Raw genomic sequence first — 17,540 nt, 5'->3', positions numbered from 1 at the left:
GTTGGAAACTTAGGATCCCTTTTACAAAGCTACGGTAGCAAGTCCCGTGCAACAAATGAGACACAGCCCATTCTATTCGTGCAGTGGCTGAGCTGTATTTGACGAAAATGATAAAAGGGATGTGATGACTTTCCTATGAGGAAAGGCAAATTTGGTGAAATCAGTTAGCTTAGCGGGGTTTAAAAAAGGCTTGGTTAATTTCCTAAAAGACAAGTCCATAGGCCATTATTGAGATGGCTTGGGGAAATCCACTACTTATTTCTAGGATAAGCAACATAGAATCTGTTTTGCTACTTGGGATCTAGCTAGGTACTTGGGACCTGGGTTGGTCACTGTTGGAAACAGGATTCTGGGCTTGATGGACCTTCGGTCTGTCCCAGTATGGCAGTTCTTATGATTTGTTTACATCTATCATTAATCAAAAAAGTGACTTCTGAATGTGTATTATATTTTATTCATTTTAAACCAGATAGTTAGATAAAACTCTATCTTATATAAGTCCACAGAAAAAAAAAGTATGGTTGAAGAAATGTAGAGTGCATATTTGGGAGGGCAGCTCCCCATTACAACCCAACCTATGTCCATGGATTTCAGGTGGTGTAGGTAGGTTTGGATCCCAATCCTACATGCTGTTCTGTAAATGGCACTCAACTTGGAGCACCCTTTATAGAATAGCACTGAAGGTCAGATTCTCAGAATGGTGCCTTTTGTGGCGGCTGCTTTAACCCTTTATTTGGCGTTGTTGCTCAGAATCAACATGGGTTCCTATGGCTCTTATGGGCGATCTGCATCTCCAAATGCCTGTTACCTTGGCACTGTTGCTCTTACTCAAGATCAAGTTACGTAAAGCAGCCGTTTCACCATCTGTCAGTTAAAGGGTTAAAAGCAGCACCGATTGTGTGTGAGTCGGACAATGGCACCATTTTGAGAATTGCAGCCACGACAAAGATAGGTGCCAGAAATGCCTTTCCTAAATCTAGTCCATTGTGTCTACAGGCCCAATGGAGGAAAAGAAGCTATCTTTTCTAACAGTTGGTTTTTTTTTTTGGACCTGATTTCCCCAGAATGAAATTTAGCATTTGAACCTGCCAATAGACAGTTGGTGTGTATTTGGAAGATAGTTTTGTGCACTATTTCTTTTCTTCAAGGGTTAGTGGACATAGTAATCATTTTCTCCAAGGACACAATAGCTAAGTTAGGAGAGCATGATACTAGACCAAGACAACTAACGGACTTGTTGGTGTGCATGCAGCAAGGATTTGCTCCAGCTCAGGGGTAGGCAATTCTGATAGATTTGTATCTCAAGGAGGCAGTGCATGCAAATCGATCCCATACATATTCATTGTGGATATCCTGAAAACCTGACCTGCCTGTGGCTCTCAAGGACCGGAATTGCCTACCCCTGCTCTATCTGAAATTACAGGGTATGGTTTTGCATTGCCAAATAGCAGCTTTGGAAAATCAGTTAATATCTACAAATCCGAGGATCCAGAATTTCCCAGACAAGAGTGCTTTCCTCTTTGGAGTTGATAAATGTAAGGAAAGAAGCGTAGGATGTTTTGTAACTCCTGATACCCTGGATGCCTTTATTTTTTTTGGACTCTTATTCAGATAATATACCTAACAGAGTTTCTCTTTTGGTGGTGTTTCTTACAGCAGATGATAAATTAAGTTTTGAAGGCTTTTTTTTTCCCAGATAAAAATGCTATTTCCTTTTGTGGCTGGTGTTTATATATTTTCCTGATTTTGTAGAGTTACTCAGTTACAAATAGGGTTACCGGATTTTCCCGAAGGAAAATCCGGACCCTTGGCCACACCCAGTTCCGCCTGTGTCACGCCCCATTCTGCCCCCCAGCCCCGCCCTCTAACGGCATCCGCACATGCGCGGATGTGACACAATGACGTCACACACATGACATCGCTGCGTCGCATCCGCGCGTGCTCGGATGTCCCTTCCCAATGCGATTTTGACGGGAAGCTTTTCAAAACCTGGACAAAGTGCCAGGTTTTGAAAAGCCGTCCGGACCCCCAGACATGTTTTCGAGAAGGAAGACATATCCGGGGAAATCCATGTTGACTTGCACTAAAAACCTCTAGCACAGCTTAATAAAAGGGGCCCTTAATTGGGAAGGAATCTTTCTTTTGCCCAGTGGAATCATTTTGAATATTGGGTTGTTGCTGTTTAAGAAAAGTTATAATCTGACGATTTATGCCATTTTTTGGACATCTTACCCCCCTCTTCTATGAAACTGTGCTACCAGTTTCTAGCGCGGGGAGCTGCACTGAATGGCCCGCGCTGCTCCCGACGCTCATAGAGTTCCTATGAGCGTTGGGAGCAGCGCAGCTCCCCGCACTAGAAACTGCTAGTGCAGCTTCATGGAAGAGGGGGTTAGTGTTTTTAAAATGCCCCTATGTTTATTTTTGTAAATCGTCAAGAACCGTAACGTATTTTAGAATAAATAAATACTGTCAGGGTTGCAACTTTTTCTACTTTTAAAAAGCACCCTAGACTTTTCTCTGCATCCCCCTCTCCCCACCTTCCTCTGAAACGCCTCAATCCATCCACTAAAAACAGAATAGTTCCTCTTGATTACTGTGGGCGATTTGTGTTGTTCATATTATTCAGTAATCTTTTTAAGAACAGGAATGATTCACAGTTGTTCCTGCATAACTGCACAAATAGGATAATCAGTGGCAGAATTGTGAAGAATAATTCTTGTCATTTATTTAAAAAGCGCTCTTCCTGCCACGACATGAGAGACCTGAATTTTCATTGGTCATCTATGGACGAAAAAGAATGTTCAAGTCTTGCCATATTCTGTAAGAGTCACTGAATACCAAAGCCTTTGTAAAACACATTTGTAATTTGCAGCAAGTACATTGGGAAAGGTCATTTTTTCCAAGGAAGGCATTCAATACCAGAACGGCATCACTTAGGTTGAACATGTAAATGCTAATTTTGCAGCTTGCACATGTAATTGCCAGAACTAATGGATAAATGTTGGGTTTTACAAAACTGGAACCACTGTCTGATTTTTAACACTCTTAATGGCCTAGGCCTTGGTCCTGAAAGTTTATGGGCTTCTTTTGCAAAGGTGCGCTAGCGTTTTTTAGTGCACGTACCAGATTAGCGCATGCTACCCAAAAAACTACCGCCTGCTCAAGAGGAGGCGATAGCGTTTAGTGCGTGTGGCATTTTAGTGCGCGCTGTTCCGTGCATTAAGGCCCTAATGCACCTTTGTAAAAGGAGCCCTATGTTTATTGATAAAACGGTTAGAATCTGTTTCAGAATGGAGGCGAAGTACATGCTTATTTCTCAAATTTTTCATTGATTAGAAATGGAAGTTTTAAAGCAATTTTTTTCTCTTTCTTATATGTATCTTGCAATACAATTATGGAATAACTGTGCTTTAGAAATTTTTACTTCAAATAGTTATTATAGTTTTAGGAAATTGTTGAAGACTTATTTGTTTTGTCATTAAATCATGTTGGGTTTTGTTTTTTGTTTTTTATAATTTACTGATGTTATGCATCAGTCTTGACTATTTGTTTCCCGCCTTGAACCTTACTTAAGATAGTTGGTGGGTAATAAGTCTAATATAAGAGAACATAAGAGAACCCAACTAAGGAGCCAAATTTTTTTTTTTTTAATTCTTTATTCATTTTCAAACTTACAATAAGTGTGACAATATGTCCAAACAAATTAACAATAAATATATCACTTAATAATCATCAATGGTATAAATGATATGCTCTTATCTCCCATCCTTCCCACCCTTTCCTATCATATAATCAATACCTTATACAATAAGTAACAATAAAATTACCCCCTCCCCCTCTCACAATTGAACTTGTAAATTTAAGGGAAAAAATGTCATCTAATCAGTACAATACTTTGTTAATGGCTCCCACACATCTTGAAATTTCCTGAAACAACCCCGCTGTATTGCAATAAATCTCTCCATTTTATAAATATGACATAAGGAATTCCACCAAAAATTATAATTTAATCTACTCCAATTTTTCCAATTATACGTAATTTGTTGAATGGCAACAGCAGTCATTATAAGTAATAATTTGTTATTATTTGTAGAAATCTGACTTTTTGCTCTCATTGCCATACCAAACAGCACAGTATCATATGATAATGCCACTGGGTTGTCTAATAAACAATTAATTTGGTCCCAAATTGATTTCCAAAAATTCATAATAAATGGATAATAGAATAATAAATGATCTAAAGTCCCCGCTTCGAGATGACAGTGCCAACATTTATTAGACTTAGAGCTATCCAATTTTTGTAACCGAACAGGGGTCCATAATGCTCTATGTAACAGAAAAAGCCAATTTTTTTTTTTTAAGGTTTGGATTTTTTAGGTGGTCTTAAGCACTAGAAAGAGAAACGCATTGTCCCCTTCCCCCAGCCACTTGTGCAAATGGCAGATTCAAAGAAGCAGTTAGTTGAAACAGGTATAAATGCCAGCTTGTACATTTGTTTTTAAAGTATGCTAGTATTGCTCTTGCAAACCCAGAAACACATGCATACTTTTCAGGCTCACCCAAACCACACCCACAGCATGCCCCCTTCAAAATACCACTATTTACATATTCAAATGCCGTACAAAGCTTCTAAAATAGCTTCCTCGATTGCTTAAACACTCTTTTTATTGTAGCTGTTATGGCCGACAAACATTTTACAGTTTCAATGCAGAAGTAAAGCCCTATAGTCAATTTACAGTAAAACACTGATTCATTCTTATTGATTTAACAGCTGCAAACTGAACAAGGATCAAGTGGTCTGTAACTCTGTGTCATGCACCATGGTGTCCGTTTCCTGTTACTCATAGATGAGACTAAATTGGAAAATATCCCCATTCTCCAACCTGTCGAGTTCTGTTCATGTGAAGTGTGTTTCTAACTCCATCTGGGAATTTGTCCTCATCGATGAAGAAGATCAAACAAACTGGATCTTTACCACACTGTATAAAATATTGAATGCAGAAAAGTACAGTATGGTGAGTAATGCTTCCTGAATATTTCATACTGGATTACAGGGCTCATTTGTATAGCAGCTAAACAGATCTACTTAAAATTTGCGAAGCATCACCAGGAAAAGTTATGATGCTCAAGCGGAGTATGACAGAAATAAATGAACAGACCAGAGGTATCCAACTTTGAGGGCCACAGTTCAGTTGGGTTTTCAAGATTTCCCCAGTGAATATGCATAGAAACACGACAGCAGATAAAGGCCAAATGGCCCATCCAGTCTGCCCATCCACAGTAACCATTATCTCTTTCTCTCGTGCCTATCCCAGGCCCTCTTGAATTCAGACACAGTAGATTTATTTGTATGCACTGCCTCCATTATATGCAAATATTCATTTTGAAATCCTGACTGGGTGAGGGCCAAGATGGAACACCCCCTATAATAGACCAGAGCTATTGGTTAAAAAAATCTATTCCTCCCTCATCAAGGCCAGAAGCAGTAAAAGATTCTCCCTCTGTGAGGGGTATTTTATGTGTTTAAAGAATGTTTTATCTGTGGAAAAGAGCTATTATAAAACCGCATGGAGGTAGAGTATACATGTGTTAAAAGTAGTCACGTACGTTAATTTTATACACTTCCCCCTCCCCATTCACGGTTCCTGCACTCGTGGTTTCATATAATCGCAATTTTTTCTGGGAAGGGGGAAAATTTTAAAAAAACAGTCTTAATGTAAAAAAAATCCATCTTTTTTTCCTCCCTGCCGCCTTCCCGGCCTTACCTGGTGGTCTAGAGGGCTTTCGGGGCAGGAGCAATCTTCCTACGCTCCTGCCCCGTGCAGATCGCCATCAGGAAATGGCTGCTGGGAGTTCCCGTAGTCTCTTGAGACTACGTCGGGAACTCCCTACAGCCATTTCCTCATGGCGATCTGCACGGGGCAGGAGCGTAGGAAGATCGCTCCTGCCCCGAAAGCCCTCTAGACCACCAGGTAAGGCCGGGAAGGTGGCAGGGAGGTGGGGGTGGGTCAGAGCCGGATAATCGCGGTTTTTCGGCATTCGCAGTCCGGCTCTGCCCGTATCCCCCGCGAATGACGAGGGAGAAGTGTAGTTATATTCTTTGATTTTATATTTTTATTGAAATGTAACAGTTCTCCTGATGTGAACCGCCTAGAGCTATTGGTTGGGCGGTATATAAAAAATAAAATTATTATTATCTATGCGTTAACTAAGGGCTCCTTTTACGAAGGCATGGTAGCAGTTTAACGTGCGTAATACCGTGCGCTAAACCGCTGGCCGCGCTAGCTGCTACTGCCTTCTCTTGAGCAGGTGGTAGTTTTTAGGCTAGCGCTTGATGAAAAGTCACGCGCACTGAAGCCGCTAACACGGCTTCGTAAAAGGAGCCCTAAGTGTAGGCATTTCTGGGAGAGCACTGTTTGGGTATAGCCAGTGCCATAGGGAGGGTGACAGGTGCCCGGGCCGGAGGCGCCCCTATCCCTCCCTCATCTCCGCCCCCCCAGTTCCTTTCCCGATCCCCCTTGCCGTATGTGCATCCCCCTTCCCTTCCTCATACTTCGAGTTGTTCACCACCGTGAGCAACAATTCCAACGTGCTCTTCGTGACCTTGGCGGCTCTTGCACTGACATCACTTTCTATGCACACATTGAAGTTGTTGCTCGCAGCGGTGAACTAGTCGAGGTACAGGGGAAGTGAAAGGGGGGGGCATACACATGGCGAAGGGAGGAGTGGGAAGAGGCGGAGGGGCGGGGAAGAAGGGGGGTGCCAGCAAACCCCACCAACATGGTGCCCGGGGCAGACCGCTTCCCTCGCGCCTCCCCTCACTACACCACTGGGTATAGCTAAGGCAGAGTTATAATGTACATACGTATTTCTACAATATTGCAAAAGGTGAAGTGGGGAAATATAAATAAAATAGTGCAAAAAAACTCCACTTAAAGGTAGCTGAGAGTCTGCTCAAATGGAAGAAAAAGCCTCGGGTTTTATTGGTAGAGCTCAAGCTCAAACCACATCGTTGGCTAAAAAACTTCCACAGAGTGACAACTCGCTGTTGAGGTTTAAAATAATTGAGGACTGAGATATTTTGCAACTGAAACCACTGTGAGGGTTTAAAGCAGTCTGTTAAAATGCCAACGTTTCACATCACTAAGCCGTTTCTTCAGGGCTAACATGACCTTGCTTGAATCTTCACAGAGTGACAGTGTTGTGCTCACCATCTCACCAGTTGTTTCAGTTGCAAAATATCTCAGTCCTCAATTATTTTAAACCTCAACAGCGAGTTGTCACTCTATGGAAGTTTTTTAGCCCATACGTATTTCTAAACACACAGAGAGGTGTTGATCTACAAACAACTAGTACAACAAACAAAAACAGCAAACCGACGAGCGTAAATAGACACAGTTTTTTGAGCGAAGGCCTGATGCGTTCACATTTTGCCCTAAGGCTGCATCAGGGGTAGAAGCTGTTAAATCAAATAATATGAAATGGAATTAAACATAACTGAAGACAATCATTAAAAACTGATATAAATTATAAAAAATGTACATTCCAGAAACAAAACAAAATACAAATAATTGTATGCATGCAAACTCAAGAAAAGGACACGTCTTAAATTTTCATATACAGTCAAACCTCGGTTTGCGAGTGTTTTGCAAGACGAGCAAAACACTCAGCAAACTTTTGACTCGCAAACCGAGTGTTGACTCAATTTGTGAGCACCCCCCCCCGATAACCGGCATCGTTCCCCCCCGTTCGCAAAGGCCCCTTCGCTTCAACCGGCACCCCCCCCCCCCCGCGCAAACCGGCCCCCCCCGCCCGAACAACTTAAACTTACCCTCTCCCCCATCTGGCACCGTCACGCAGGCACAGATCGTGCCAGTGCCTAGAAGATCTTCCGGCTTCTGCCTGCCTTGAGCAGATTCTCGCGAGAGGGAGAATTAGAAGTCCTTGAGCATGCGCAGATGCATGCTCAAGGCAGGCAGAAGCCGGAAGATCTTCTAGGCACCGGCACGATCTGTGCCTGCGTGCCAGTGCCGGTGCTAGACGGGGGGGGGAGGGGTAAGTTTAAGTTGTTCGGGTGGGGGGCCAGTTCGCGCGGGGGTGCCGGTTGGAGCGAGGGGGCCTTTGCGAGTGGGGGGGGAGCGATGCCGGTTATCGGGGATGGGGTGGGGGAGGTGGGAACGTATCAAAGCGAGTTTCCATTATTTTCTATGGGGAAACTCGCTTTGATAAACAAGCATTTCGGATTACGAGCATGCTCCTGGAACGGATTATGCTCGTAATCCAAAGTACCACTGTACATGTAAACAGAGTGAATAAAAGTGTGCCAAGTAAAAAACCAAAACATACTTAAATCAGTAAAAAGCCACCTATTAATATGTGCAATACAAAATTCAAATTGAACAGGCAGCAGGTAAGGTTGTAAGCACCAATTTATTGTCTTCCATGCTCTAATGGTCTATGGGGCTCATTTTCAGAAAAGAAAACCATCCAAAAAGTGGTATAAGGGAGCAGAGAGACATTTTTCTAGACAAACCCTTGAGGTAGGTTATAGGAATAGTCTGGGACCACAGCACAGGTAATAGACCTGGAGGGCCGCCGCGGGAGCGGACCACTGGGCGGGATGGACCTCTGGTCTGACCCGGCGGAGGCAAATTCTTATGTTCTTAACCCTTTCAATTCACTTATTTTTAAAACCTGTTTCTAGACAGATTTCTATGCTGCTTGCCTGCAGTTTGTTTAAATCTGAAGGGGGCGCGTTAGAGGCCGGCTTATGACTTGGACTTGGGACATGTTTCTGCCTTAATCGAACATTTAAAAATTTGTCAAGGCCATAATTTGAATGTCTGGGCTAGACCTGTTTTAACAATGAAGACGTTCCAAAAAGGTGCTCAGACTGACCAGATGATTACTGGAAAGATGTAAGCATGACCGCTACACATACTCCCCCCTCCCATTCCCACTGACCCCCCCCCCCCCACTCCCCAAAGATATGAATGAAACAGTACATGCCTGCCTCTATGAAAGCTGCAAATGTTGTGGCCTGTCCAATTAGGGTAGCAAGAAGGTCCCTGGAGTGGCCTGGTAGGCAGTGCGGTGAAAACCCCAAAACAAAAGAAACTGTGGAGTCTGATGTTACTGATTCAGGCTTTATTATAACGAAAAGGTAATCCACAGCCTCTGAAACAGTGAAGGTCATTTGCAGCTTTAGTCAATGAAGAGGACCCATTTACTGTCTTCCTCAGGGGTCCCAATTGGTCTTGTCAAATAATTATTGGATATGACGACCTACACCAGCGTAGATGAATATTTTCCTCGAGCGTGCAGCTGGAAGAATAGGGGACTCGGGCTCATATTCCACTCTAACCACTACACTTATGGTAGATTTTGTGAGCCTTCCAAACCCCATCCTAATCCCACTGTACCCACAAAAGGGCTATTGGTGTGGTTTTTTGACCTATGATGACAGTTGGGTACAGTGGTTTTTGGAGGGCTCGCCATACTATATAAGGGGGCTATGGTGAGATGTGTACCTGGGACTTTTTATGTGAGGTTCGCTGCAGTGCCCCCTGCTGTTCTGGGATGTCTGTGTGGCCAATCTACTAAGAATGCTGGCCCCTCCTACATCTCAAAGGCTTGCTCTGTGCATTTTTGTTTTGGATGTGGGTTTTATTTATTTATTTTTTTTAATGGTTCAAAAAGATAGACGCATTGGGGAAAATTCTAGAAATGGCACCAAAGTAATTAACTAAGACCACAGGTAGAGTTGGAAAATACCCACAATCGCACAAAAATACAACTCTCTTCTACTCTAGGAAGAGGCTGGTGAGTTATCAAAACTTTCAAAAGGGGAGGGGAGAAAAAAGACCACAAAATCACAAAGGGGACTTACAAACAGCAAAAAGCTGTATCAAAGTAAACCCACTGTCATCATAGGTCAAAAAAACTCCACAAGATAGTGTAACCCACCAGTTCTCTCTTGAGTAGGTAAATAAAGAACTTTGGCTGTGAGAAAGTCCAAAATAAAAGGGAGGCAATACCCCAGAAGAAATTTTTTTAGGTTCAATAGTCAGCTTCAATGTTCATTACAAACCAGCAGTAAACAAGTCCAAAAATTTCACTTATCTGTGATGCTTTCCACCGCTAATAACAAATGCCATTTAAAGCAGCAAAAAAACCCCAAAAACAACACACTATTAAAGCTCCTACTAGTGCCTAGTGCCTAAATAATACGCACTGGAATCGCATCTACTCGGGGGCTTTAGGCCCCTAACACCGCTATGGGCACGGCTAACGCCGGAAGTGGCATTAGGCGGCCTAAAGCACCTACATAGGTGCAATTTACAACAAAGAGGTGCCGGAAATATAGGTCCAGAAAACCCTGGCCTACATTTCCAGCGCCTATCTTTCGCAGAGGTGCAGTTCTCTATAGGGCACCATTGCGTGATTGACAAGCGATCAGCGCCCTAGAGAGAATCTGGGCCCTTGAGCACATCCATTAAAAATAAGATAGATGTTTTGCACTTTTAAAAATGGACATAAGAACATAAGAATTGCCGCTGTTGGGTCAGACCAGTGGTCCATCGTGCCCAGCAGTCCGCTCACGCGGCGGCCCTTGGTCAAAGACCAGCACCTTAACTGAGACTAGCCCTTCCCGAATATGTTCTGGTTCAGCAGGAACTTGTCTAACTTTGTCTTGAATCCCTGGAGGGTGTTTTCCTCTATAACAGCCTCCGGAAGAGCATTCCAGTTTTTTACCACTCTCTGGGTGAAGAAGAACTTCCTTACGTTTGTACGGAATCTATCCCCTTTCAACTTTAGAGAGTGCCCTCTCATTCTCTCTACCTTGGAGAGGATGAACAACATGTCCTTATCTACTAAGTCTATTCCCTTCAGTACCTTGAATGTTTCAATCATGTCTCTCTGTTTGAGGGAGAAGAGGCCCAGTTTCTCTAATCTTTCACTATACGGCAAGATTAGAGAAACTGCTTGGTACTGGATTTTTATGCATGTTTCACAAAACATCAAAACTCAGATTTAGACATCATCAAAAATGTCCCTTCATATATTATGGATTACAGGAAAACTGAAGTGTAGAAAGCAGCATTGTAAAGTGAACGAATGAAATCGATTAAAACTCTACATAATCAGACAGGACAAGAACAAAAAGGACGCATACCTAATAGGGGCTAAAAGCTGCGGTTACCAAATGTTTCTCCAGGAAACCCCAGAAACATGATCCTGCCCCATTATGCCTCCAGCCCTACCCAGTTCTGCCTTCATCCTCACCCAGTTCCATGGCCTGCCCCCACAAAGCCTCCTCTTTTCCTCCATACGAGTTCTAGCCTCTGGGTGAAGAAGAACTTCCTTACGTTCGTACGGAATCCATCCCCTTTTAACTTTAGAGAGTGCCCTCTCGTGTTCTCTACCTTGGAGAGAGTGAACAACCTGTCTATATCAACTAAGTCTATTCCCTTCATTATCTTGAATGTTTCGATCATGTCCCCTCTCATTCTCTTCTTTTCAAGGGAGAAGAGGCCCAGTTTCTCCAATCTCTCGCTGTACGGAAACTCCTCCAGCCCCTTAACCATTTTAGTCGCTCTTCTCTGGTTCCTTTTGAGTAGTACCATGTCCTTCTTCATGTATGGCGACCAGTGCTGGACGCAGTATTCCAGGTGAGGGCGTACCATGGCCCGGTACAGCGGCATGATAACCTTCTCCGATCTGTTCGTGATTCCCCTTCTTAATCGTTCCTAGGATAATTTGCTGCACAAATATTTGTGTGCAAATAGACTTTAAATACATGAATTTTCCCAACTTTGACACAGGCATCCCATTATAAAATTAGCACCTTCGTGTTTATGGGAAAAAAGGTCTGGCTTAAACAAAACCACGAGGTGCTGCATGGTATGTGGCTATGCGATGGGAATGTATTCATTACAAAAGCCTAGAGGTTCCTTTTAGCACACGCCACCCGAAAACTACCACCTGCTCAAGAGGAGGCAGTAGCGGCTAGCGTGCGCTATTTCACGCGTTAAGGCCCTAACGCACCTTTGTAAAAGGAGCCCTAAGTTAACATTGCCTGTAAAATAGACTTGTGTTGACCAGATAAAGAGCTTGAAACAGATCCTGGCAGTTTGGCAAAAGTAAAATAAATTCTAACTAAATGATATGTAACAGTGCTCAGACCCACAACCAAAAAAGTGTACAAATAAAGTCAACAAATAAGGTTGTTCAGTAGGACCATCATAGCATCTGTTAGTCCTGCCGCCAACATTTCAAATGATTAATCATTGTCAATGTGATTATAAGTCAAATATCAAACCACCTAGCTGGGATGTTTGGGAGCCATTAACAAAATATTGTACAGAATGAATATTATTTTTTCCCTTTGTTCATATACGTCCAGGGAGGGGGGGGGGGTGGAGATACTTTATGTTTTCTTATGCTTAAGAACAATTGTTGGGTATAAGGGGGGGAGAGGGATATTTGATGTGAATTAGACTTTGATGGAATATTAAGTGATGGTAAAGTGTAAAGTGATTGTATCTTATGTTGCACTTATTGAAAGTTTTAAAAATGAATAAAAAATAAAAAACATAACATAACATAATAACAAATTTCTAGCTGTATAACCCTAAGTTGAATGCGGTTAACAAAAGATTATGCTATGAGAAAATACAAAGATAATATAATACACAGAGATTTAGTTAGGCAAAAATATGGAGAAAAGAAAAGTCTTCAAAAGTTTCCTTTAGTGTGTAGAAGATGTAGAGCTGATCAATAATGGGCGGAAATCTTAGTCGGAATAGGCTGCTTGATAAGAAAGACAATGCCCATGATGTTTCTTACTTTTTCAGCCCTTAACTGAAGGAAACGTAAATAAGGCATGAGATTTTCTACTCTTCTCATGTGTCATGATAACAAATCTATCAGCAAGATAAAGTGGGGCCACACCAAAGCGACTTTATAATATAAACATCCTAACTTAAAAATCACCTGGGCCTTCACTGGGAGCCAATGCAACCTACAGTAATAAGGAGTCACATGGTCGTACTTCCTCAGGCCAAAAATCATTCTTATTGCTGTATTTTGAACCAAAATCAACCTGGCCAAATTTTTCTTAGTACTTCTCAGATAGACAATATTACAATAATCTAAAATACTCAAAAGTAATGGCTGAACTAAAAGTGTGAAGGCGGTAGCATCGAAGTAGAATCTGATGGTACGGGAACACTGTTGATTGGTCCAAACCAGAACAGCCTCCATTAAATATAGACGCGAAACAGACATACACAGTCCTGAAGCTGTGATAAACGAGTCCTATTTGAATCATATCACAGGTAATTTACATTATTATTCCTTATTTGGGAAGCTTTATTGCAAAAGTAAAATAAGACAACAGTGATCTCAGTTTTACTGTACACTGTAGTTTGCTTTGGGATTTTGCCATAATTTAATTCTAAATGTACCTGCATAGCAAAGAGCAGAGAAAAAGAAAAGCAAAGTAGTTTAAAGATGGGTTACAAACTGCATTTTGTGAGAAAATCTCAGAGCAGTTTACGCTTCTGACTAACAAGGTTTTGCTTTTACACAAGCGTTCACATTTTCATGTATAAACTATTTACAACCACACAAAATATTGAGTATTACGAATTCTCCCAAATATGGATATTATATAATACTGTAGTATTTAACACATACAGTTACTGTAGCAGATGTTAGTTGACCCTCGGGTATGTTAGGGATTTGTAGTAGAAAGTTCTTCAGATTCTTACACCCCCCTCTGGATTCCAGTTCCAGAAAGGGCAGCTGGGAGGTAGATGGCATTTTCTTTCAGGAGGCTGAGCTCGTCTGCAGATAGTTTTCATACAGGCTCTTTCCCTTCTCTGTTGGGTTCTCTCATCTGATGTTTCTTCTGAATAGATCAGTGTCTCTCAAACATTTTTTTAGCTCCGGCACACTAAATGGAGCAAATGTTTTTCGTGGCACATTCGAATTGAAATAATAAAATTGCAAAACCAACAAAGAATTAAATTTGAGAGTTATTTATTTAAAGTTCTTTAACCTATGTATGGCTAACTGTAGCACAGGTGAAACTAAAGTAGATAGAATAGAATTGTTCATCAATGCGATGGATGTGCTTGTTTTTGAGTGAAAATTAACCACTGCATAAAAACCAAAAGTAAAGCTAAAATTACTTGCCATTAGTTTTTAAGGACCAATCACATCAAAGGATGACACTTGTCTGGGCGGTTGTATCTGTACGCACACTGTCATAATGTTGACAGACTTTTGCGTACGTGATGTACATGTCATTTATTTCCTGAGTATACTTATGAAGGGAATTTTTTAATATAGTCAAATTCTGGTATCTCTCGGGGCACACCCGGAAACTCTTTGGGGTTCGCCGCTGTGCCGTGGCACTGGGATAGATGGTTCTCCCGCTGCTCTTCTCTTTAATACCAGCTTTGAAAGTTGTGTGGAGATCTGGTCCCTGCTACAAACTCTCCATGAACTCAGCTCAGCCACTTTATAGGTTCTACCAATGATTCCCATGCCCTTCCTTCCCCTAGAACAGTGTTCTTCAACCTTTTTACACCTATGGACCGGCGGAAATAAAATAATTACTTCGTGGACCGGCAAACTAATAAGACTGAAATTTTTTTAAAAACCCATTGCCGCCCCATCCCCGCGAGCTCGGTCCCGTTAACCATCTGATCCTATCCGCACAAGCCTCAAATAGTTATGATTTTATATTGAACATATTTTATTAAAGTATAAAAAGAAACAATATTCTGGACAATTGTCATTTTATAAATATAAATAATACAGGGCAAGGATCAACAAAACCCCCGTCTCCCCTCCCCTTCACATATATCCCCTCTACTATCAAGAAAACTGAATAAGCCAAATTATTACAGAATGCTACACAAATATCATGCTAACAGAATACCACAGTCACACATGGCAGGAATGGTGTTAGGGGAGTGGAACTAGGGCAACTGCTTCCTGATCAGAGACAGCCCTAAGCCAGCTGGAAGCTAAAGACACACTGCCTGGGCTTTGCACTCCCCAGTTATGTCTAACATCAGCTCTAGCAGGATACATATTTTAAATCTGATATATTCTAATCACAAGATAGAAATAAAATTATTTTTTTCTACCTTTTGTCGTCTCTGTTTTCTGCTTTCATCTTCTTTTCACTCTCTTCCATCCAGCGTCTGCCCTCTGTCACTTCAATCCAGTATCTGCCTCTTCCATCCACTGTCTGCCCTCTACCCTTCCCCCTTCCATATGGTATCTGCGTTCTTTCTATGCCCCTGTCCCCTACACAGATCTAGCATCTTTGTCCCTCTTTCCTTATTTTTCATCTGACCCCTCTTCCCAGCATCAATCTCTTTCTACTTTGTCATTCCTCTGTCTCTCCCCTTTCCCTCATCTGATCTCTCCATTCCATCCTGACTCCTTCCCTTCCTCTAATCTCCCTGCCAGCTGTTTCCTTCCAATGTTTCTCCTCCCCTGTCCAGCAGTACCTTCTCCCTTTCTTCTTCTCCTTATCCAACAGTAATTGTTGTCCCTTCCCTTTCCCTTCTCCCCTGTCAGCAGTAGCCCCTTCCCCTCCCTTGTCAAGGAGTACCCCTTCTCCCTTTCCTCCTCCCCTTATCCAACAGTAATTCTCGTCCCTTCCCTTTCCCTTCTCCCCTGTCAGCAGTAGCCCCTTCCCCTCCCTTGTCCAGGAGTACCCCTTCTCCCTTCCCTTCTTCCCTCTCCAGCAAATGTTTCCTCTATGTAGGCTAGCGGCAGCTCTGTGTGCTTTTAATTTCGGCACACAGCTGCCCCAAAGCAGTATTTTAGCCGTGGTTTCAAGAGGCAGCCTCGGGGCCTTTGGTAGGCTGGCCCGCTTCGATGATGCGATGTGGGCTGGCCTACCAAAAGCCCCGAGGCTGCCTCATGAAACCGCGGCTAAAATACTGCTTAGGGGCAGCTGTGTGTGCCGAAGTGCAGGAGTAGGAGGTGGAAGGCAGGAGTGCCAGCATAGCGACGGCAACAGGAAGTTGCACATCAGCTGACGCCGGCACTTTTTGCTGCGGCGGGGACCCGAATCCTTCGTGGAACGGCAACATTTTTTTGCGGACCGACACCGGTCCACGGATCGGCGGCGGTTGAAGATCTGTGCCCTAGACACTGGCTGTATTATCAGTCACAAACAACCCCCTTGCATTTAATAGTGTAACCATGGGAAGCAGAAAGCCAAAAACCTGGCCACTCTTCCTGGATGAGGGTTTTATAGTCTCTCAAACTCCCTCTAAAAGGTGTATCCTCCTATTGCTGTTAACATGGCAGTGGATTATGGAAGCAGGAAGCACTTTCCAAATCAAAAGATCACACGCTTCATTCTAGTAGAGGCATAGAGATTAAGAACATAAGAATTGCCATACTGGGACAGATCGAAGGTCCATCAAGCCCAGTACCCTGTTTCCAACAGTGGCCAACCCAGGTCCCAAGTACCTAGCTAGATCCCAAGTAGTAAAACAGATTTCATGCTGCTTATCCTAGTGGATTTCCCCAAGCCATCTCAATAATGGCCTATGGACTTCTCTTTTAGGAAATTATCCAAACCTTCCTTAAACTCCGCTAAGCTAAGTGATTTCACCACATTCTCCAGCAATGAATTCCAGAGTTAATTACACGTCGTGTGAAGAAATATTTTCTCCAGTTTGTTTTAAATCTACTACTTAGTAGCTTTATCGCATGCCCCGTACTCCTAGTATTTTTGGAAAGAGTAAACAAGTGATTCACATCTACCTTTTCCTTTCCACTCAGTATTTTATAGACCTCTAGCAGATCACCCCTGAGCCGTGTCTTTTCCAAGCTGAAGAGCACTAGCCACTTTAGCCTTTCCTCATTAGGAAATCGTCCCATCTCTTTTATCATCTCCATCGCCTTTCTCTGTGCCTTTTCTAATTCCTCTATATCTTTTTTGAGATACAGCAACCAGAATTTCACCATAGGGGATTATAACAGTTTCATATTTGTTTTCTATTCCTTTCCTAACAATTCCTAACATTCTATTTGCTTTCTTAACTGCCATTGCACGTTGAGCTGCATATTTCGGTGAACATGCCTTCATCAGGGGTCCTAATGAGTCAAAATAAAACATCTCAATTGTACATAATAATTAAGATATAAATAAAAATATAAGACTTGTGTAAAAATATGACTTATAAATAAAAATATAAGACAAAACAAATAAATATGACTAACCTGACAAAACTCATTAAACAGAAGGAAGAAATGGAGAAAGAAATACAAATTGTTGATAGTAAATGAGACAAATAAGGGGAAAAAACACCAGGAAGGGTAAAAGCGGTAGATTTAAAATAAGTAAAAAAAACACTACTATCTGTTTCCTGCAGAATGTTCATTTGTTTGACTTAATTCCATATAGCTCAACCCCCTCCCCCTAATGTGATCCATTCTATCATTGTGATAAAATGTGTCCCATTGGTTGTCTTCTTCCACCAGATCTCTGAGATGCC

At 42.2% G+C, this 17,540-nt stretch overlaps 1 long non-coding RNA gene across 1 annotated transcript in view; it reads left to right on the top strand.

Annotated features, from left to right (window-relative positions):
* Positions 1-17,540, top strand: part of LOC117358050 — a 290,604-nt gene that overhangs the window by 179,218 nt on the left and 93,846 nt on the right. Inside the window, exon 3 of the long non-coding RNA XR_004538937.1 lies at positions 4,772-5,015. This is a non-coding gene — a long non-coding RNA (uncharacterized LOC117358050). The remainder of the gene's footprint in view (positions 1-4,771; positions 5,016-17,540) is intronic.

Source organism: Geotrypetes seraphini, chromosome 3 (genome assembly GCF_902459505.1).
Source record: "Geotrypetes seraphini chromosome 3, aGeoSer1.1, whole genome shotgun sequence".
In the NCBI taxonomy this organism is placed as follows: domain Eukaryota; kingdom Metazoa; phylum Chordata; class Amphibia; order Gymnophiona; family Dermophiidae; genus Geotrypetes; species Geotrypetes seraphini.
This window is presented reverse-complemented; position numbering and strand designations above follow the sequence as displayed.